At 38.7% G+C, this 22711-nt stretch overlaps 1 protein-coding gene across 1 annotated transcript in view; it reads left to right on the plus strand.

The window, feature by feature from the left end:
* LOC140236730 (U6 snRNA-associated Sm-like protein LSm4) overlaps positions 1-22711 on the plus strand; it is a 51684-nt gene that overhangs the window by 26147 nt on the left and 2826 nt on the right. The window lies entirely within an intron of this gene.

Below are 22711 nucleotides of genomic sequence, written 5' to 3' on the forward strand. Positions count from 1 at the left end.
ATCATTATCAAAAAACGTTGGAAACCTGGAGCCCCATCTCAACCGAAACTGTGTCATCCCTTTAATGTTTTAGGGCTTGATAATGATGCCTACTTGTTTCCTGTCTCCTTATTGTGTTTTTTTCTCTATCCTCCCCTCCCCCCTCCCCCCCCCCCCCCTCCCCCCCCCCTCCACCTTTTCTCTCTTTCTTCTTAAAGTACACATGTTCTACACATGACCAACAGTGTTAAAGAACTGCTTGATCCTCGCAACCGGAGTATCTTGGAATGTGAATGCATTCCCCTTGGTAGATTGTGTGTATCTGATAAATGTCATAAAGGATTCTCGTCCCACATGTCTTCATGCCTGTGGACAGTTGCATGCCTTGGATTATGTCGACCCCATTTCACACCCAAAATTAAGCCTTTGATGTATATGTCACTCATTTCATTTCACTTCATTTCATTTCGGTTTTTATTGTCACTCATCAAAAAGTCTGAAGACTAACAGTGCAAGCTTACTGTCATCTCATACGATCTGTTATAAACACAAAGGCATCAGAGACAAACGCATTTACAAGTTTGTACCTATAGTTGCATGTTAATGCATACAATCTACTTTATTCCTACTTGAAAATATAGACAAACAATACAAGAGTGGAGTCATATACTAATAATCATTTAAACTTCATGCAAAATATCGGTTCAGTTTTTCTAATAGGTGATCATACCCTTTCATGAGCTTATTTTTGTTCATTATCACTATCATCAATGTTACAGACCTTATACTGTAAAATGAGGAATGTTCGCTTGCATTTTAATTTCGTGAATTTCGTGAGCGCCAAGATTCGCGAAATTAAAATGCATGCGAAATTTCTTGTCTACACTATATACATTGAATGCCAGTGGCAATTCGCGAAAATTTAATGCCACGAAAAAGGCTGTCAGCTCCAATTCGCGAAAATTTCATGCGGCGAATATATCATGTTTTACAGTATCCACTAAAGTCTGTATAGCATATTTAAAAAAGATTGCGCAATGGTGAAAGTAGAAGATCACTATCAGCTTATCCGTGGAGAAGGTGGGAATAATATTCATGGAAAAAACAAACAACTAATTGTATGGAAACTTTTCAGTGTTTGAAAGAAGAAAGCTGATCACAGATACATGATAATCAGATTTCCAACACAGATCTACCATGCCACATGACTTACAGCTTTTTTGATATTTGGTCGAGGTATATTTTGCAGGATGTATCTTATGTGTTAAGCAGAATGTGGATATACTTTCCTGTTAATGTGCTTGTGAATTAAAGCTGCTTGTCAGAGCTTGTTTAAATCAGCTAATATTTCAGCATCTGTGACATTCAAGAAAGAATTTCTCAGTTTTTACAAGTAATGGTCTGCAGTTTGCTGTACTGAGCTCGAACTGTGGCTGTTGAATTATCCCATTACAGAAGTGTCTGAAATTGATATGCCAATCTGGATTAATTTTCAGCAGCAATAAGCAAAGAAACCAAAGCTGGGGACTTATGCCGATTTGGGATGTGGGGAGAGGGGAGGTGGGGGAAGGGGGTTTCAAACAAATACATCCTCTTGATGACCGTCATTGCTTGAGAAGAGTGATGACATTGTTCTGGATTAGAAGCACAAATATTTTTGCCCGAAACTGCCCCCTTTCAGCCTGTTTTGTGGTATTCACACCAAGATGCAGATGGCCTGTTAACCTACTTACAGTAGAGCGCCACCCTGGCGTCATGAAAACAACAACAACAACAACGGTCAAATATCTAGACTTGACTTCCCAGTTGGGCAGTAAGGGGGAATTAATGCGTGGTTAATCAAAGTTCAAAGGGCCATTGTTTCAGGAAACTGGGAATTGACTTTTGCCCCTGTCTCAGTAGTTGTGCAGTTATTCATATTTTTCTTCTCTGTGGCAACTTCCGGTCAGCCCAAAGGCATCTTAGACTCTGTTTATTTGCTTTCCATTTTGTTGAAAGTACCGAATGCCAAATCTCTCTGCAAGGGTAACGACCTCTACAGAAATACTACCAGTGCACAGCTGTGCTGGACCAGAGTAAAAGTCCCATCTGCTTATCAATGGCCATGTGTCTACAGTGTGTTGCCAGTTCTGGAATGTGTTTGCCGGAAGCATCGCCGCTACTGTTTGATGGTCACTGATGAAACATGAAAGAAGATCCAGGAGTGTCAAATCTTAGGGATTAATAACACTGGCCAAGTTTCTTTCCACAAAAAGATGAAGGTTAAGCCCCTAGATGCAGATACAAATTCATTGCATTTCCACTTTATGCAATGAATCATACATTTAGAGCCAGGAGAACATGAAAGCAATTTGAGGTGAGTTTGAGTCTTTAGCATCATGCACTGAAGAGCTTAGGTTTCTTCTGAATTAGTTGACTCAATTTTCTGATATTTTTCTGAAAGAATATAAAGAAACATAGAATAAACCTAATTTAACACTTTCACTTCTGTTGTAATATAAACAGGAGCTCTGGATTTCATATTGACATTTTGTTGTAGATTTCTCACCCACACAATGTCAAAACCCTCTAGAAGTTTTGACAGGTATGCATGTTCCATGGATGAATAAGTCTGACTCTAGCATTGTTCTCGTTTTCAGCAGACACAAAACTTATTGAGTTCCTCAGAACGCCACATCTAGCTGGCGCAAATAAATATTCTTATTGTCCCAGGTGGTGCTTGAAATATTGTTAGGAAATGGCACTTTTTTTAGAGCATCATAACATAGAGTTTAACATTTACTACCTGTGAGATTGTGGTTCGGAAACAATCATGAATAATTGGAGGGAAAAGTGATCTAAATACTGAAGCTTATGTATCATCTTCAGTAGATGTGGAAGAACTAAGCCATGGGCAAACTCCATCTATACTCTATACAATCTACTGTATATCAAACACTGAGCTTCAGAGTCTACATGATCCTGTAGAAGTCTCCTTGAAAAATTTGATATTCCTTAACTCCTTGTGTGCCAGGGTGTAAACCCACTTCAGTGTGCCATATTCCTATGAAATGGCAAAACATGAGTACTTAAAAAAGAAAAAGGAATTGCTTTCAAAGCTGTGTAGGGCTAGAAATGCAGTACAGCAAGGCTGTAGAGAAATTAGCAACCATTTGCTATGAGGTGAATGTGTGTGGTGAATGGAATTGCACACAATGTTTTCAGTTTACTGTGGCATATTGTGATTTTATAGCAAATTATGGTTTGAGCGTTGGAGCAAAATATGCAAATTTGGCAAGCCGCCAACCAAGTCGGGGTGTGAATATGGCACATAAAGAGTTATACTTACAACAAAATACAAATGCCTTCCTGATTTAAGAATATTGTTGGTCATATAGTCACGTGTATCATTATGTCTCACTGATTGCTCTTTCAAACCTCCCTGACTTTATTATATGACTGTTCGAAACCAACCGTTTGGCAACTTGGAAATTACATGTACATGGCCTTCAGACATAGACAACATTAAGTCTATTAAACCCTCTCCTGTATTTTTGCTGTTACAATGTATCCATCTTTTTTCTTTTCTTTTCCTGTTTTTAAAAGACTTTTTCTTTTGTGCTTCCAGCTCTTTTCTAAGTGTAGAATAGTGCATAGGAAAAATCAATTGTATCACAAAGAAAGTGTATATCATATATATATGTACAACTTGAATGTCATTGATCGGCAGCAGCAAGCAGACTAGAGTTTGGAGGCAAGACTAACTCCTTGTCAAGGTGGGCTCCTGTAAAATTTATTGGTTTTTAAAGCCATGTCTTCACCTCTGGATAAAAGCATTGAACTCCCTTCTAGCCAGATCTGGGCCAATATCTCCGTGTGGGAGGTGGTCTCTTGTGTCTCGTGGGCCACTTTTCTGGGTTTTACACTCTGGGAGAAACATTTATCAGTTTGCTACAGGGCACCAAAACCACTTGAAAGTCACAGCCACTGCCATCAATCATGCAAGAATTTGTTTGCGTTCAGCCGCAAAGTTTTTGTAGAATTGTAATTTCTGTGGTTTCAATTCGTGACAGACATTCTTGAAGGAAAAAAAATGACTTCATTTTGTTGTCCCATAAAATCCTTTGTAAGTCCTACAGACGGATATATATTTCATTAACTCTTTATGTCTGTCATTTGTTAAGGCAAATCATGCAAAGATGGGCATTGCATGTTTTTCACTGAATGGTTTGTTAGAATTAAAAAAATCCCCAAATCTTAATAAAGAATATAATACTCAAAAATTTCTTGTTACAGAAAAGTTGAATTGTTAATATAATAAAGATGTTTCTGTTTTCATGGAAAAATAATATGTCTATACAACTCATTTTTTAAAGATGTCAAGAGTAATAATCCAAAGATGAAGTCATCATCTTTGGATGATGTTTTAAGGAAATTTGGAAGAACTGCAAAAAGGGCTGCAACTTGTAGTAAGAGTTTAAAATGTGAACAAGCATGTATGCCCCCAATTGAGTCTCCTCTCCTAAATCATTGTGTTTTAGATTTCATGGCTGACCTGGGTAATAGACTACTCGTAGCATAGTAAAAAAAAATATATATATTACATCAAAGCTTACAAACACACCAACTGGCAGCTGAAGTTGAGATTGCTTTCCTGACCCGGTTAATGGATCGAGGGGGGGGGGGGGGGAATAGAGGTGTGATCAGTTTCACACAATTATACTCAATCGCGCCTTGACTTTTGGTGGGGGCCCCTACGTCAAACGTTCCACAAACCAGTGGAGACCTGTAAATAATGCTGCCCCCGCAGATGCTATCGCACGTGGCCCAGTATTCCGCACACACTCGCTGGCCTCCGTCGCACCCCTCAACGTACGGCTGGCGTAGGTGATGCTAGAATCCCCCCATCTTTCATAATCAGGGCGCCCTGTCGCAAGATACATTCACCTTAACCGTAATCCCACGGTGAGTGAAGTTCAGGGTCGAACCCATTCTGATTTAAAGGTGTTAGCCTTCATTTAGAAAGTGTCTCTTTGGTCCCATTCTGATGTACTGTGCGACAGTAAGCTTTAAAGTGTTTCATTACCATCCGCAACATGTTTGTATGCAATATGTTAATGACTGCATTCTGATTCTGTTGGTTATTGGAGGGTTAAGATGGAAGATCGTAGAAACAGAAATGTTTGGTAAGGGTTGTAACAGCTCATTAGTGACAACCAAAATTATTCTGGCATCTGTTTTATGGTCAATGGGCATTTCTCATGATAAACTGAAGATACTTGGACGGTATTGCAAGAGCTCAAAATAAGATTAGTGTTTGTACAAAACTCAAATAATGTTTTGTTTCATATTGCTTCTTAAATTAAGAGGAGGGCTGTGAAATTTGCACATCATAATCAGGAAGGATGTCTGAGCAATGCGGGAGATAATTGTATGCTATATATGCATCATACAAATCAATTCTCAAATTAGGGAGGATTTAATATTCTCTTGACAGGACATACAGAAACATCCTGTAGACTTGGGGAGCCTAGGCCATTTTGCAGGTGGCAGTGTAGTCTGAAATTTGATATGTGTTTTGTGCAATTTTGAAGCTAGATTGCCATCTTTGCAAACAAGTTTTTGGAGTTAAAAGGGCACAAAATAGTGGGGGGGGGGGTGCAAAGAGGCCCTTCCATGCAAGGAATGGTGTGTTTTAAGTGATTAGAAGACATTTTTGACATTTCTTTCAATACAGTACAGTATAGGCATTCTCATTTTCTGTGACAGAACTCTAAGACAGATATCAGGCATGCGGTGTGCTACTCTTCTGACATCAAATACTGCTGCTGACAGGTGGAATTTTATTGACGTGACCGGCACTTTTGAAAGGGGGGCTACAACCTTTAAGCGCTTTATTCGCTAGCGACTCGTTGGTGTGACCCAAATTCCTGTATGTAATTGCTTTTGAGGAGTCCCAAAAGTCATATATTGCTGCTGTTTTTTATTCAGAGTACTGTTGTAATTGTCAAAATTGTGTACTTTCTATCTAGAGTAAGGGCAGAGTATTATGACATACTTTCATAGTTGCATTGATTGTATGTTGTCCCCTCCCCACTTTGTTGTTGTTGTTGTTGTTGTTGTTTTGTTTTGTTTTGTTTTGTTTTGTTTTGTTTTTTTGTTTTTTTTTTTGGGGGGGGGGGGGCTATGACAATCATATTGCACCTATCCGTAAGCAAGCTGAGTAGTGGCATTTGCATTAATTGCACTGTTAAAACTTGGCACATGAGGCCTTCATTTCACTGATATGTGTGTATGTGTTACCATAATGTTACAAATAACCAAATTTGAATTATATTTCAATATTTTTAACCTGTTGAGAACGAGTCCCAAGTATATTCGGGCAAGTGTCTATATGGGAAATGCGTTTTGTAGTATTAGAATCAGCCCATCCTAATGGGTTGATAAGTGATGATTTTGGTATGCTTACACACCATGGAGCTACTGTTGTATCTCCGTGCTTACACTAATGTACAGTGTGCACATTTGCACTGATACCTTTACAATTGCTTCATTGCCACATGATGACTGTGTTTACTGTATAAGTGGTACATTTTGCAAGTTAACCTATAGTCGCAGCAAAATTAACATCTCATGAAAATATGCTTTCCACAGCACAAATTCATTGTGTATATCATCTTGAAGGTGGGAAATTGCTCAATAATTCTCTCAAAAAGGGGTTATGCTTATTTTTCATTCTCAGTGTGTTTCCTGACTGCAAATTTAACCAACCACTCGTGAAATTGTCTTACAAGTTCCAATTTGCAGAATAGTTGTAAAACATAGGGTATACAGTATGCTGTCTAGGTAGTCATAATCAAAGAAGGTTCATGAAAATTTTTCTGCTTCAATCTCAGTAATTTTATTCAGCCTCTAAATGAGTCGGACAAATTACTGGGAGTTCATGACGATTCTATTTTGGGCTGCCTTTAATAGTCTTTTCAGTGTTATTCCTGTATTACTAAGCCAAAATATAGTTTGTATTTTTTGTTTGAAAATTTGACGACAGGGTTAGGAGTCAAAAACAATTTTTACTATTGATGTCATTCTGCTTCTTCCTTTGGCAATAGCTGCAATACACTCATGACAAACAATGACCCACATGGGTTGTATTTCATTGAGTATCAGTGGGGGTATGCCAGAAGAAGACACCGATACCTGTGACACAAATATTAGGATATTGTGTCGAAGACACGCCTTCGACAGATTGTCTCAACAGAGATGGGATGAGCTGTTCTCCACTTTGAGTCAGGCTTTCCCCCCACATCAGCACATGTGCCCTGTAGGACAGTAACCCTAGAGGCGTACACCCTGGTTTGTGATACAAAATCTGAGGAGATTTCTGGGAGCTTGATGATGGAAGTTGGAATAAAACTTGAATATATATAAGCGTCCTGCAGAGTATACCTACCGTAAAGTAATTGTGCATTTTGTCCTATTGTCGGATTTTGTTGTTGTGTGTTTCTAGACCTTGATAGGCCAATAGCACAATATGTTAGCTTTAAATAATTGCAGTTACTGTGGCAGCAGCCATTTCGTGACTTGCATAAAACTATGGTAACGTTACAATTCTTGGTAATTCTGCTATCAATGGAAACTACCATAGCAAACCACTATTCTATAACCAAGCAAAGCCAAGAAATCACTAATGGTTACCATTGATTGCAGAGTTACAATTAATTGTATAGTTTCCATGTAGTTTTATGCAACATGGCCAAGACTTCGGTTGGTTCCGTAGTTGGCATTTGCTGATATTTCATCACCCTCACTACATTTTCTGAATGGAGAGCATAGCTTATGACTACAAACAGGCAAGTTATGCCCAGCCTATAACTGCTGAGCCCATGTTACTGTGGTGTACGTGCTCCGCCCCATGAACTCCACCAACTGCCTTGATGAAGGCATTGCCACTACCGCTGCCGACTACGAGAGGATCTCGTTTCGCCGTCCTCGGTAATCCCATCTTTCGGAATTGTTTTAGCCGCTGCGTGCCAAGCTGCGGCTTTGGACAGATATCGGGTGAACCCCCAGGAATGTCAACCGGTCGGTCCTAGACACCACACTTCAGGGTGTAGTCTTCCATCAAAACACATCATTGGAATGGTATTCAAATTTTTTTGGATATCCCAGATTATTATTGGGAATATGTATTTTTCCTTGTTTTTCCCCCAAGCCTTTTTCTTTGTGGATATTCCTGAAATGTTCCTTGAAAGTAATTATCACACATGTATCTTGATTGTTTGTGCAGATATGAATGATTGCAATTAGTAAAATGGATTATTCATTGAGACTTTTGTTTTTCTTTTCGTTCCATTGGTCTGCTCTTGACCTGACTTGATTTGAGTTTTCTTTAGAACTTGTTTTTTTTTTTTTTTTTTGGGGGGGGGGGGAGGAAGTGTTTAGAGTGATTATCATATTGTAGATGGAAGTTCTGTGATTCATAAAATCCACCCTGCACTCACCAGACAGAAACAGAGCAGCCAGATTCTCTTTTTTGTATTCTTTTGGGCATTTACCCCTAATTGAAGCAGATGTCATATTCTAATGATTGAAATGGTTCATATGTTTGCCATGGAATACTCTGACTGTTCATCAGTAAAAAAACATGTAATTTAACTCTCTCACCCCTTTTTCATTTCCCTTCCACTCAGAATAAAAAAAAAAATGAAGAAAGTACTATCAAAAACAAAGCCAAACAAAAGACTTATGCTAGTTGCAATGTCTGTAAGACCATAAAGGCTTATGTAAAGCTGTTGAACAATAGGTATTTTGAGGGAAAATACTTCTGCTCATCAAATGTCATCTTTACATTAGAATACAAGATTCATTGCATAGTCTGAATATATACCTGGGTAAAAACTCTGCTAGAAGAGACTGCAATTTTTTCTGTGCTTGCATCCAGGTTTTGAGAATCCCATTGATGTAACTCTTGGACAGGTTTGTCGTACTTGTGGCCATGGTTATCCTTCATTTCTCATCAAGATCTGAAGTGCTAATTGGCTGTCAGTGCTTAAGACCCAGAGTGCTTAGCAAAGCTCATTACAGAGTTGTTGTGATGTGAAAACAATGGTCAATCACAGAATGATCTGTCGTTTTGAGAGAAAAGGGTCTCAACCATCCTAAGGTGATTCTTACTGTTTGTCAGCATTTCTACTTGATGATATTCACTCTTGTAAAGAAAAAAAAAATCAGCCACAGGAATTGACTTTTTCAGGATTAGGTGTTTTGTGTATAAATGTGTACGTTTGTGTGTGTGTTTGTAATTTTAGTCTTGATGTCATTCAGTGTACATTTTCTTCATTTATCACAAGCATTTCCAAGTGTTACAGACATTAATCTCTATATTTAGTTTTAAAAAAAATGATTTGAAGTTAAGAGTTGTTACTGTTTTTGTAGTGTTCATATGGATATGATGACACATCAGTTTCTCGCATTACATTGTAGGTTAGCCTGACACATGCTGTTGATGTATTGTCATGAATTCAAACAATACACTTATTTTCAGCTTATTATCCACTGGCCATAAAATGAGAGAAAATAGCATAAGAAATTGATACTTTCTAAGTTTGTGTCCAGTTATAAGAAAAAAGAGAGGTTTAACAGGTATGAGCTGACAGGTATCCATTTATCCACTTGCCCAACTTAGCGAGCACAAATTCACTAAGTATAAAGAGTCCTGATGTATGCCCTAATAATCTCATGGGCTTGCCGATCTCAGCAAATTTGCAAAATCGGGTTACCTCATCATTGAATGGGGGCCAATTTTCGGCTGCCTCCGCCGTCTGATTTACATCACAAAAATCTGTGTGATTGTTGTTTGAAATGAATGCCAAATGTGACCCGGTCCCCGGGTTCAAAGACTATGCGTAACTTAATCTTGTTAGAGCCACTGTCGCTAGATTCCCCCATTGCTGCCGTACATGATATCCTTGACTTTGGTTATGGTAGGGTTAAAGGCAATTTGTGAGCCCATATTTGCAAGGCTAACCAATCTTTACCAAATTCAGTGCACTAATAGCATTTGGACATAATATGTCAGAATTTCCTAAATCCAAACCATGTGCAGGTTCAGTAGAGAGAAATTCCTTTGAATTTTCACTTGTAATTTCTATATTCGTGTGCTGTTTGTGATGGCAAGTTTGTCAATTGGTCATTTGTGTGGTAATTATTGCATACAAATATATTTCTGCATCTGTAGGTTTAAAGTACTCACAAGAAAGTATTGGGCTTGACACAATTTGAGAAAGTACAATTGATCAGTGTTAGCCACAATACAGATTGGATGGATTACAGAGTTTAACAAGTTTGATTTTTGTAATATCTTTTTAATGTATGGTGATTAATCCAGCACATGTTGCATTGACAATCTTTATAGACTCTTGTGACATAATCACCACTGGAATGATTATTTTGAGGTGCAAGGACTTTGCAGAGCTGTGTGGATTTCTGTGATCCTTTTGATTGTATCCGGGCAATTACTCCCCCCCCCCCCCCACTAAATACTGGTTAGTAGTAAGATTAGAGAAAAGATTAGGGTTAGGGTTAGGTTTAGGGTTGAGAGTTTGGGTTCGGATTAGGTTCAGGATTAGGATTAGGATTAGTATTAGGGCTAGGGGAAGGGTCCGGGGTAATTGGCCAGGTGGTAATGATGACTACCTTTCTTGCCTTTTAGTAGGTGGTCATGATTGATCAGCTCCACAACTTTTGGCAACTATTGCCAACTATTGCCACGTTGTTTCAATTCTAGGGGCTCTCCAACAGTCAAGGTTGGCCGATCTCAGCGGCGCTGCTCTTCTCAGCTCGGGTCCGCCACACAGAAGCTCATATCATAAGAATGCAGCATTAAACCACATTTCATGGTAGATGAGCTTTCATTTCAGTTGTGGCTGGACCTTTCCAGTCAAAGAAAGACAACATGAAGAGAATAAGAGATCTTCATCATAAAACGGGTGACAACTGAAGTCAGGTTTTATTCGACTGCAATGACTTAGACAACCAGTCAGACACCTGTATGCAGTTATGCCCTAGTCACATACCCCCTTTTCAGACGCAAGCCAGTTTATACCAAAACTCGATAAAGAAATGACGTATAAAGAATCATCGTATAGCCGATAGACTGTTCTGACGCTAATTTCGACCATTCCGGAAAAACGTCGTATAGATGTGCAGTTTCTCACTGCACACGTTGTTATGGTCATGAGTGACAGGTACAAGGTCACCTTTCGTGCTCGCTCCCATTAACCCACCCAGTTATACCGTTCTATGGTCGCCATACGTTCAGACGCACAATACACACGATGGAATGCTGATTCGTTATCGAGTTCTAGTTCGAAACGATGCTCTGACCGTCATTTCGCTATACGTCGTTTCGTTATACGTCATTTCCTTAGTCAGCGTTCAGACGTATAAATTCATCGTATAGCTATACCGTTTTGGTATAGCTATACCGTTCTAGTATAAATTTTTTGCGTCTGAATGCCCTGTTAGTCGCTTATATCGAGTTATGTTCGCTGTGGATAGATATGGATAAGTGGATGCAGCACGGATGCAGGCATCCGCGGGGTCGTAAGTAGACGCAACTATCCGGAACTGATCTATAGTGAAACGCAAAATTATGGTGCCAAGCCTGCAAAATTTTGAAATTTTTCAAAATTTTGCGGGGAGTTGTCACTGATGCAGACTTACTCAAGTGACCGTAACTAAATGTAACTACCTGTAAGGGAACGGAGCTGTCTGTAGTTTGGATGCAGACCATGCGGGAAACTTTTTACCTCTCATCCATTTTTTTGGACACAATGCTGGACACAGAGCATTATATGACTGGGGCACTATGGTTGACTACTACATTACGACTATGCTGAGGCATCCAGATTGGAGTACCCGACGTCACATCCTGTATATCTGGCCAACATCAGTGTCATCATGCTCGTTAATATCAGTACAGATCATTATTCCAAAGGTTCGTTATTCCAAAGGTTCCTTAATCCAAAATGAAAAAAAAAATGGTGTGTTATTCTGAATATGAAATAAGATTTGTAATACCAAAGCTTCATTTGTATGAACCTTCTTTTCATTTTTGTATTTACAAATCTGATTTCATTTTCAGATGAACAAACCTGATTTCGTTTTGGGATTTACACATCTTCAGAAGGTTAACCTTCGGAATAATGCCACAAGTATTCACATTTAAGGAACCCTATTTCATTTTCGGATTGACGAACATGTACACTATAGGTACAGGAAAAATTTGTTTCGGAATAGCAAACCTTCGGAATAATGAACATCACATGCTAATATCAATCTTGCAGTCAGTGCAGCAACCAGAGGAATAAAAACACTAAGCTACATTTACTGTTACGTGACTAACTAACATTCAAGTACCGGTAGGTGCTACATTAACTTGTTGCGTATAGTTTTGATATTAAAGGTCCAGTTTACCTTTGGGAGCAGTGATTTCAAAAATGTTCAAGATATCACATTTGATGCATATGGTGTAGGTCTGTTGTATCATAAAACATCCTACATATGAAATATATGCAATGAAACCTAAAATATAAGGAGATATCAGGGTTTTTCTCAATAAACCGTAACTGTATACGGTTTAGTCTGGAAACATTTTTATTATAACTGTTGTTCACATTTTGTGCATTTAACAACACTTAACATCGATTACACGAATTCAAATTTTGACAGTGGTTGTTTCTATCCCTAACTCACATTTTAGAACTGTTTTAAAGCATAATGCTGGGTTTTTGTTTCATCTGCAAATGGTAAATTATGCCTTTAATTAATTCTGCACTCTGAGCATTGCATAAATTTCAGTGTCTTCAAGACATGAGATAACTTCTTCTTAGGGGTAAGTTTTCAAAGAGCTCACCCCTGCAACATATTTTGATCCATTTCTTGTAACACCGTTTACACTTCTCCCTTCTTCTAATTGAGGGTGTGGGTGGTGGGGGATGGGGAGGGTGGGGCAAGAGGGATGAAGATTATTGTGTTGTCACTCCAAAAGACCACCCTTGCCTACCATACTATATTTTCCCCCAAGCCCTAAGAAGATTAGAAAAGTTTAAAGACCATCTCTATAATGATCCCATTTTTAGAAAGAATTATGATATGAAAAATTGTTTTAAATTAAATGTTAAAGTATTACCTTTCAAATTTCCATCTATTCATTAGATTTGGATGAATATGTCAGATCCAAGTCACAATGAAAGTAAAGGTCATGAAAATTGAAAAGAATGCCAACTTTATATTAGGTTTATGCAACAAGACAGAGATCATCCTTCTCTAACACCATCAAAATTGGTTTGTAACTTTGATCACCCATGCTACCTGGTACTTACAGTTAAAAAGAAAAGTAAAAAATGTTTCTCCACAGATATTTAATATGGTCATCTTCTGGATAAGTTTTACAAATATTCATTGAAATTTTACAATATTTTTTAGTTGATTCTCATTTGTGAGAAATACTGGTATGGACTTTAATAAACTGCTATCGACTTTAAATTTGCTCCTTTGTCCTGCCCAAGTAGCTTACACTTATTCTCATCATTCTGCCACGTCTGGTGAATGTTTTCACAAACATTGTCCGCTAACAAAGGCACTTCCTCCTGCTCTGCCAAGAAAATGAAAGAGAAGACAGAAAGAACATGAAAGCAAGATAAAAAAAGGATTTTTTTTTCTTTTCTTTTTTTTTTAAAGGAAGAGGAGGAGGAGGGAGGCAGGAACATGGGAATATTATTAAAGTTGTGTATCAGAAACTTGAGAGGTGTTGGGCTGTGTAAGAGGGTAAAACCCAACGCCAGAAGGGAATCCATTGTAAACGGGGCATTGTGACAATTTATGATTAGTGGAGTCGTGGGGCGAGGATTTTTGGGGTGTACCGGTAGGCGTTTGCATCACTCAACCCAACGGAGACCTCGGTGGGACAACAGCGGTTTGGACTTCCTAGTGATGTGTGGGTCTCACAGGCAGTGAATTGTGGTTGGTTTCTTGATCAGTTGGTTGCGTTTCAATGAAATGTATGCGAGACTGCATGGATCTCTCTGTGCAGAAGTTCCATTATGATAGATTTTATATGCATTGAAGATTTGAACTGTGTAAATAGTGTGTACATTGTATTTTATTATGTGTGCAAGGAAGTTGATTGCATTGCTTTACTATTTCATCAGATGGCTTTTAATCTAGATATGAAATTTTCCTCCCAAGGTGAGAAATGCATGCAGAAACCTGCAAGGATGGGTCTGCTAATTAGCTTGTATTCTGTACTCCAAATTGAATGTTTCAGTCTCATTTTGATTTGATTTGATAATGGTTTATTGAAACAAACATGCAAACTATTCGTTCCATGGAAATTTATAGCTTTGAAGGTTGTTAAATTGTCTCTACTTTAGCTGCATTTCATCAGGGCCATACCAAGGCCCAGTCGATATCAGTTTAATTTGTCGGGACAGCGGGAGGGTCTAATTGAAGTCCGAACGGGAGAGCCGTCTCCCAGCAGCAGGTCGGGAGAGGCACTTCCTGTGGCTGTCAGCCCTTGCTTGCTCACAACATTTGATGATTTTCAGGGTTTCATTTTGTTTTCAAAGCAGCTTCCTTAATACTTGATTACCTGGTGGTATTATGTGGTAATCTCATATGATGATTGAGAGTCATTGTTAATGCCAGAAGTGTCATAGTAGGATTGGAGATGTGGAAGAATGAATATTATATCGATTTGTGAATGTTTTTGTCATTGTTATTAATGCCATCAGTTATTATTGATAGTGATATCAATTTTACTGATTTCATTATCATGAGTGGATTCTTAGTAATGCTATTATCATTACTATCATTCTTGGTATCATTATTATCTAAATAGCGCCTATCACTATCGTCATCAATTACAGAATTCTATCACTGCATTTTCCCTGGCAGGAACTATTTAGCAACCGACATGAGCGTTTCAGTTCTTATGGTAACTGCACACATTCAAATATACCAACCATTCTGAATTTGGAGGAAAGAATCTGAATTTTGACTCTTTCCAGCTCTTGTTTCAGTAAAATTGTCCTCATTTTTCTCTATAATTTTACTACACACTCTTATGGAAACTACCATTTTTTCTTACTTTTGTGCCAAATCATCCATATTTTTCAGGTAGAAAGAATGGGAGGTCTGATACAGTCATTTTCTAGTCTTTTTTTTTCTTTTTTTTTTTGGGGGGGGGGGACATTTTTTAGCCATCTGTAGATAAAGACCATGAAGACTGTAGATTGTTTCTTGTGTGAAGCATGTTTTCTGTCGTGAAGGGAATATGATATTGTTTGCTTTGGATGAGATGTCATTTGAACTTTTAGTGCACATTGTTGTTGCTTCTTCACCAATGACACCGAATTTGGATGAGATTTCATTTGAACTTTTAATGCAAATTGTTGTTGCTTCTTTACCAATGACACTGAAAGGCATCATTTGGCATGGTAAAACTTTGAAGAATCATTAAAGCAATAGATTAAACATTGTCATTTTCTGTTTCAATCCTGTTGGCAGTACCAGAATTTCATTGTTGATCTACCATGTACACCCTTGCAACTGCATATTCCGCTCTGTTTCAGGGAATGTGCCTGTCAGAACTCTGAAACCTGCACAAGTTCAAGGCTTATCCAATCATATTCCCCCTCAAACCCAGCTACCGGGCCCAGAGGCTACTGAGTATCTCATATCTGAGATAATTTGAAATTTGCATCACATGTTTGGCCAGCTTCCCACCACATGGCATTAAAGGCAGTCAGTGGACGTGCCCTTGCAATTAAAGAGAAAAAGGAGAAAATGAAAGAAAAGAAACCCTTTGCTCTGTTGATAGGCAACTTAAGTTAACAAATGCCAGATTTAGAGATGGTTCTGCCCAAGGCTTTGGAAAAGAGAAGTTAAATACTTTTGAACTGCATTTCCTTTCACTGCTTATGCCATCGTCCAGTTGCCTTAAAATGCTGGAGTTTCTTTGAAAGTTTATCCCTTTTAAAGATTTGTGTTACTCTATTACTAATATGTCCATTTGATATAAGCTTTTCTTGTGTGATAGCTTTGAGTTTCATTTGCGAATTCTCCAGCAGTAAGCTAATTAAGTTAAATTGATCTTAGGTAGGAGTCCATAACAGGCTGGCATGTTCATTCAAATGAATGATTCTTGTGTTGTGTTGTTTTTAGTGCTGCACTGATGAACAAATTGCCCTTCATCAATATTGAATAAGCATGATTATTTAGCGTTAAGAGTAATAGTGATGATAAAACTTATGGGCATACATTCTCGGGTGGGATTTGAACCCATGAGGTCCTGATATGATGCCTGTCTAGCAATGAGGTGGTTGTGGATTTGAATCCCACCTGAGCATATGATTTTTATCATGCCCTTTACTTTATAACACTGAATAATCAGTGCATTTACTATACGTCAATGAAGGGCAGTTTGTCAATCAGTTTCAAGGCTGGGTTGTGTTACAAGGTGTCATCAAAGTCATACAATCTTCTCAGTGTTTACGTATAATATAGAAAAGACTCGTTTTGCACTTAAAGCATCTGCCAATAAACGTAGGGTCATGGCCCTCATTTGTACATGTTGCCTATCATCTGTCATGTGTGAAAGTTAAGCCTTGATTGATCTTATTAACAAATTTAGTTGAAGGGGAGGGTCTATGACAATGAGAGACTGTGATATTGAATTTCCTCATACAACCTTTGACCTCACTGTGTCTTCGAGTTTCATTTAAATGGGAAGGACATCAATATAATGTATATATAGCAACTAAACAGATGAAACCTCATAAAATTTCACAAGATGCATCGTAATATTATGCTCGTATCCACTCGTTGCTGGTATAACCTCCTCCCCCTTCATCATGGGGGGGGGGGGGGAGTAAATAGTTATCCCAGTGACAAGAGGTGGGCTGGAAGAGACTAGAGAGTAGTTCTGGTCGAGGTGAGGATTTAGCTTTTAACGTTTTGCGAGATATTCAGAAACCATCCTATAGGCGCGGTCAGACTGGCAAAAGATCGCGAAGTTTAAGATCGAGATCTTTAAGATCTCGAAGTTTTGCCAGTGTGACAGCAAACTTCCCGCGAAACTTTCTCGCGAAACTTCTCGATCTGTTTGCGGGCATTGCCTCCGAAGCGCGAGGCCATTGTCATGTTCAGATGTGCATTGTTACATCACAATCACTAGCCATCGGACGGCGCACTCTTTCTTGTGCGCGTACGAATGGCCCAAACTTCGTGATCTTAAACTTCTCGATCTTTTGCCAGTCTGACCGCGCCTTATGAGATGTCAAAGAGCATGCAGTTCTAAGGGGTATCAAAAGTTTATTCGATGAAAATCGGTTTTGAAATGGCTGAAATATCCAAAAACAAGGTGAAACAAAGAGATCCTAATAAAGTTGTGGCATGTCGCCTTTTATTATTAACACTTTTTTGGATATCTCAGCCATTTGAACACCAATTTTCATCAAATAAACGCTGAATCCTTCTTAAAATTACATGCTCTTTCATATTTCATAAGAGGCTTTTCTTTATCTCACTTAGGAATGTTCAAAACATGAATCCCCACCTCAACCAGTGCTGTACAGTACCTTTAGGTCCAAGATCTGATGTAAGAGTGATGGAGAGTAGTGGCATGATAGTCCTGTTCTCACGCACCAGAAATGGCTGTTTTCTTGTTTGTTTGTTAATTCTTGTGTGTGGATGGGAAAAAATGATTCACTCTCCTGATTGGCATGACAATATTTATCAAACTGTGGTAAAACTTGATTTTTTTTTCTTGTAATTCTCGTGATGATTTGACCCGCACTATGTGTGTGAATGGCATGCACATAAACCATCATTTTTCTTTTTAATCCCATAATGCAATTCGCCACACTAGTTCCACACACTTGAGTGTTCAGGGTTACGTTCCTGTCTGGTCGTTGTTCAGGCATGGGCAATCTGGAAGTTCAAAGCACCTCATTTGCAGTTGAATTGTGTGTGTGTGTGTGTGTGTGTGTGTGAACGCTTGCAAATACATGTAAGACCAAAAAATATGAATGGTAACAAATATATGAGAAAGCAGCATATATGTGACCACTTCATGTCTTCACTCTCAAAGTCTGAAAACAATCATACCCCAAGGATTTCACAATCAGATTTTGCTAGCTAGCAGCTCCTCAAACATCATTACTGCTTTAATTATCCTTTAATTCATGTTATTATGACATTGTTGTGTAGTAATTCAATATGTACACCATGTGGTTGCCATTGTCTCATGTTTTCAATACAGCATGCTTATATATATATATATATATATATATATATATATATATATATATATATATATATATATATATATATATATATATATAATATGGCATATGCCAAGGTACTGTGTGACCATTGGTGAACATATCCTTGGGAATGAAAGTCTTTTATGAAATGCATCCAGTGTATATTCAGAATACCAGCACGGGGAAAAAAATGGTCTATGAAATCAAGGCAGAATATCATCAGTTGAATGAATATTTCTTGCTCCTTAAAAAGAGTTGTGCTTGTTGTTTTAATTCCCTTGTTGTGTCTTTGTAGTGTAGAGTTTGTAAAGAATGCAGCAATTTGTGTATGAGTGCGTGCAGTTTTGGCATTTTTTCATGTTACAGATCATTGGAAAGTGGCATAGATTCAGTGCAAAGCCTAGTCAGTCTCACTGATATTACTGCTCCAATTCCAGGGCTAAAATTGGATGTTAAGTGCAGTTGTCTGCTAAGTTGTTATTAAAGAGTGATGCATCATTCCTGAATGAAAATCAGTTTATTTCATCTGCAATATCATAATTCATTAAATACATGGATTACAGATATCTTATTCTTCTAACATTTATGATCACCACCTGTTGACATAACAGGTAAGCACCTTAAGCACTTAATCATATCCTCTCTCAATATAAGAAAACAACAAAACAAAACAAAAAATCTATTCTCTCTTTATGTTGTCTGGCAAGCTAAGTTTTCAGGTTTCTATTTGGGCTTTTTTTTTTCTTAGGAAAGAGGATATCGGAATTCTCTGTGTTTGTTCGTGCTCCAGACATGCATCTGTTCAGATTCATAACATACGGATTATCCCTGCCCCAGTTCTCTGCCGACGTAGATTTGCTGGGCAATTTCCACGGATTATTCAGAAGCTCCTCCAACATGGGTGCCATGTTCCCTTGGGAGTTCAGTTGCAGATTACTTGTCATATCTGAATAAGAGTACGTTCATTTCTTTAAAAAAAAAAACAGAAAATGATCTCTCCATCTGATATTTTCATCACATGTAAGTGGAAAATGTCAAACAGAAGTCAGAGGTGTCTGGCAAGGCAGAATGTTCCCTTGAGTTTATAAAATTATCATTTTGGTTAAAGTGATATGCAAACTGAATTAAGATTTAGAAACTGTATGCCAGGTTGCATTGGGCCATTTCATTTTATCTTTTTTTCTTTTCTTTTTTTTTGGTATTTGAAATACATGGAAGACTTTCTCCACTTTGCTATGATTTTACATCTTTGTGACTTCATTGGGAACCAAATCTAAGAATCTTGATGGGTTTTACCAGATTTTCTTTATTCTTAAGATAAAAATGTTATCACTTCCCTGAAATATCAGAGGTGAAGACTACTCCTTGTTACGTTGCAAGTGTAAGAGTTTACAGGACAAGTATACAGGTTGTATCAGGGCTTTTCATCTCTGTAAAGAAGGTAACTTAACAGCTAATTTCAGAAAAGGTAGAGTGCATTTTAACATCTTTTTATATGAAGGACATATTTTATTTGTGTATGATGAAATGACAACTTTAAGAACAACTTAATTTTAGGAAGGGGTTATTTGTAAAAGTGACTTGTAGAAGCTAAAAGTTATATTACAATGAAAAGAGCATGCTTATACCCCTCCCCCCCCCCCCCCCAAAAAAAAAAAAAAATAAAATAAAATAAAGAGAACATCCTTTGATGCCACAATATCTAAAGGGGGGGGGGGGCAGTGCACTGGAAATGGATGTTTTAAAACTTTAAAAGTTTGCTGAAGAGATAGTCATGGTTCTTTCTAATGAATATAATATGTGACATTCATCCAGCTACTCAGAGAAATTTGAAGTGTCATACTTGAGTGAAGTCTTGAGGGAAAATCATTCTGAAACAGAATCATCAAAGAAGGTCAAGAAATGTCATTTGCAAACCCTGACCGCCCTCTGTCATTCTTCCTGTCTCCTGCTCTCTCCCTCTTCTCTTTCTTTCTCCTTCTCCTCCTACCCCCTTGCTAATTTTGTCTCCATTTCTTCCTACCCCCCTCCCCAATCTCTTGACCAAGTGTAAACTGGGGTTGCCATTGGTCACCCCTCACAGAACCCTTTTGTGGCTGTCAGAATGACACATGACTTGGGGCCTTACATCCATCCAAGTCCCTCGGACACTTCATCCCTGACAACCCCACCAGCCTGGGGAAGGGACGGAACAAGGACCTAAACAGTTTATTTCCTGTGGTCCTCAGCCGCTGCCACCTCCCTTACACACCCTCAGTCAATGCTAAGATCCTTCCCCTACATTCCTTCCCCTAGGGCCACGTCTTGACCTGGGCTCACCCCCAGTCTCCAGTTGTTTGATTAACAAACAGGGGGCGCAGTCTTTTGGTCATTTCTGTCCACATCCTGCCTCTGTAGACCAGACGTTTGTACCAGATTCTGAGTGGCTGCTGGCGACAATTTGTAGGTTTCGAAGTCAGGAGGGGAAGGGGAGGCAGAAAAAGAAAAAAAAAATGAGAGGGACCGACATTGGAAATCCTTTCCTGCTTACGTTGATCTGGACAAGCCCCCATGAGTAATTGCTCCAATAACTCTCTCCAAAGCCCTTGTTGTCTCTCAGCTCCACACCCCTGCCATATTTTCGCCCCTCAACTTGCACTTTCCTGGTCCCATTTCTGGTCCCAGACCCAGTTCACACCAATCGGGGGAAGAGTTCGCCTTGGAAAATCCAGCCCCGGTAGTGCAATGGTGTACTTTGGATCTGCTGATCTCTGTCAATTCTTACAGTAATGGTGCTGCTTATGATGTCTCTGATAGTTTTAAAGAAGCTCTTAGAAGAGCCTCAGTAGGCTTTTCAGTGTGAAATCATCAGTTTGATTTCATTTTCTTCTGGCGTGAAAGTGGCTGTGGAACTCTGAGTGTACATGGCTGCTTATATATAAGAAGATCATTTTAGGAAACCTTACCATGGGACCACCTCTTCAAGATATGTGCTTTCTGGCATCTCTGTACATTTACTCTCACAAGTGAGCACAAGAATGTACAGTGTCGAGAAGATAATATCAAATGTTTCTGAAATATCAATACATTGTAGTGGTTGTAGGCCTACTCATTTCATTCCTTGTCACCATAATTTGTGTCTGGTCATGATGTTTCCTTGTTTTTATAATTCTATTCATTATACAGTTAAACTCGCCTAAGTCGACGTCGCATATGTCGAATAATCGCGTAAGTCGATGATTTTAAGAAGTCCCGATTTTTCCCTATTGACTTACGTGTATTAATTCACTCACAAGTCGAATTTTGTAAGTCGAATACTCGCCTAAGTCGATGAAATTCCAAGAACACTTTCACGGAAAAACCATTGAATTCACTGTGCCTAAGTTGAATAAGATTTTATCGTGTAATAAATCACTGTCATTTATTATTCATTATTCATTACTCATTATTATTTTGTTTGTCAGATGAGTTTGAGGTGACCAAAAAAAAAAAGATCTAAAGTATCAAAATTCAAAGCGATCACACCGCATGCGATCGTTGAACTCTCTTCGTGTTTGGAGGTCCGCTGGTACAGCCCTGTCAGCTGTCGCGCTACATACGTACGTACAGCGACTGGGCTGTGTATTGCTCCACTCGCGTTCGTACAGTACACTTATGCGTTCATTTACATGTACAGTATAGTATTGAGCTTTGCAGTGTAGCTTGGCATTTGCGGCGCTGTGCAGTGGAGTGGTATGGATGAAGCTGCTGAGTTTTCAAAGCGGAAAGTAGGGGGAAAGTTCAAGCACGGATAAATCAGAATTGCACCTCTACACGCATTTCAAGCCACGGTATGGTAAACTGGAATCAATCACTGCTCAAATGTCGTTCATATTCACTTCCCCAAGGTTTTACAAGGGTGTAAAGTAATCGGACCTGTGCCAATACTAATGCACTGTCCATACAAAGTTAGCCGGGGCCCTGCCGGGCGACCCGTGCTGCGGCACACCGCTCCAACTCTCGGCTTCTGAGTAGACAACATACATGTACATCATACATATGTACGTGTGGTGTAACTGTAAGCAGGGAGGTGAGACACCTCCCTGCTGTAAGTCGATTTTTTTTTTTTTTACTTACGCACAAGTCGAAAATCGCCTAAGTCGATGTGTTTTGCTCAGTCCCGAGAAGATTGACTTTAATATGCGAGTTTAACTGTATTCTGATCCCTCATTTTCATTCCATTGACATTATGCCAAGGCTACAGCATACTTAATTCTATTTGCAGCAGAATTTCAGCTTATCTTTCTGATGTGAAATGGGGGTCTAAATTGACATGTTTTGATCATGCCCGGATGCCACCTTGATGTATGTAGACATTACGAATCTCTGCTGCGGATAAAGGACAAAATTACTCCTGATCACATTGCATCCCCCGTCAATACCGAAGTATGTCTCTTGGAGCAGAC

Source organism: Diadema setosum, chromosome 13 (genome assembly GCF_964275005.1).
Source record: "Diadema setosum chromosome 13, eeDiaSeto1, whole genome shotgun sequence".
Lineage (NCBI taxonomy): Eukaryota > Metazoa > Echinodermata > Echinoidea > Diadematoida > Diadematidae > Diadema > Diadema setosum.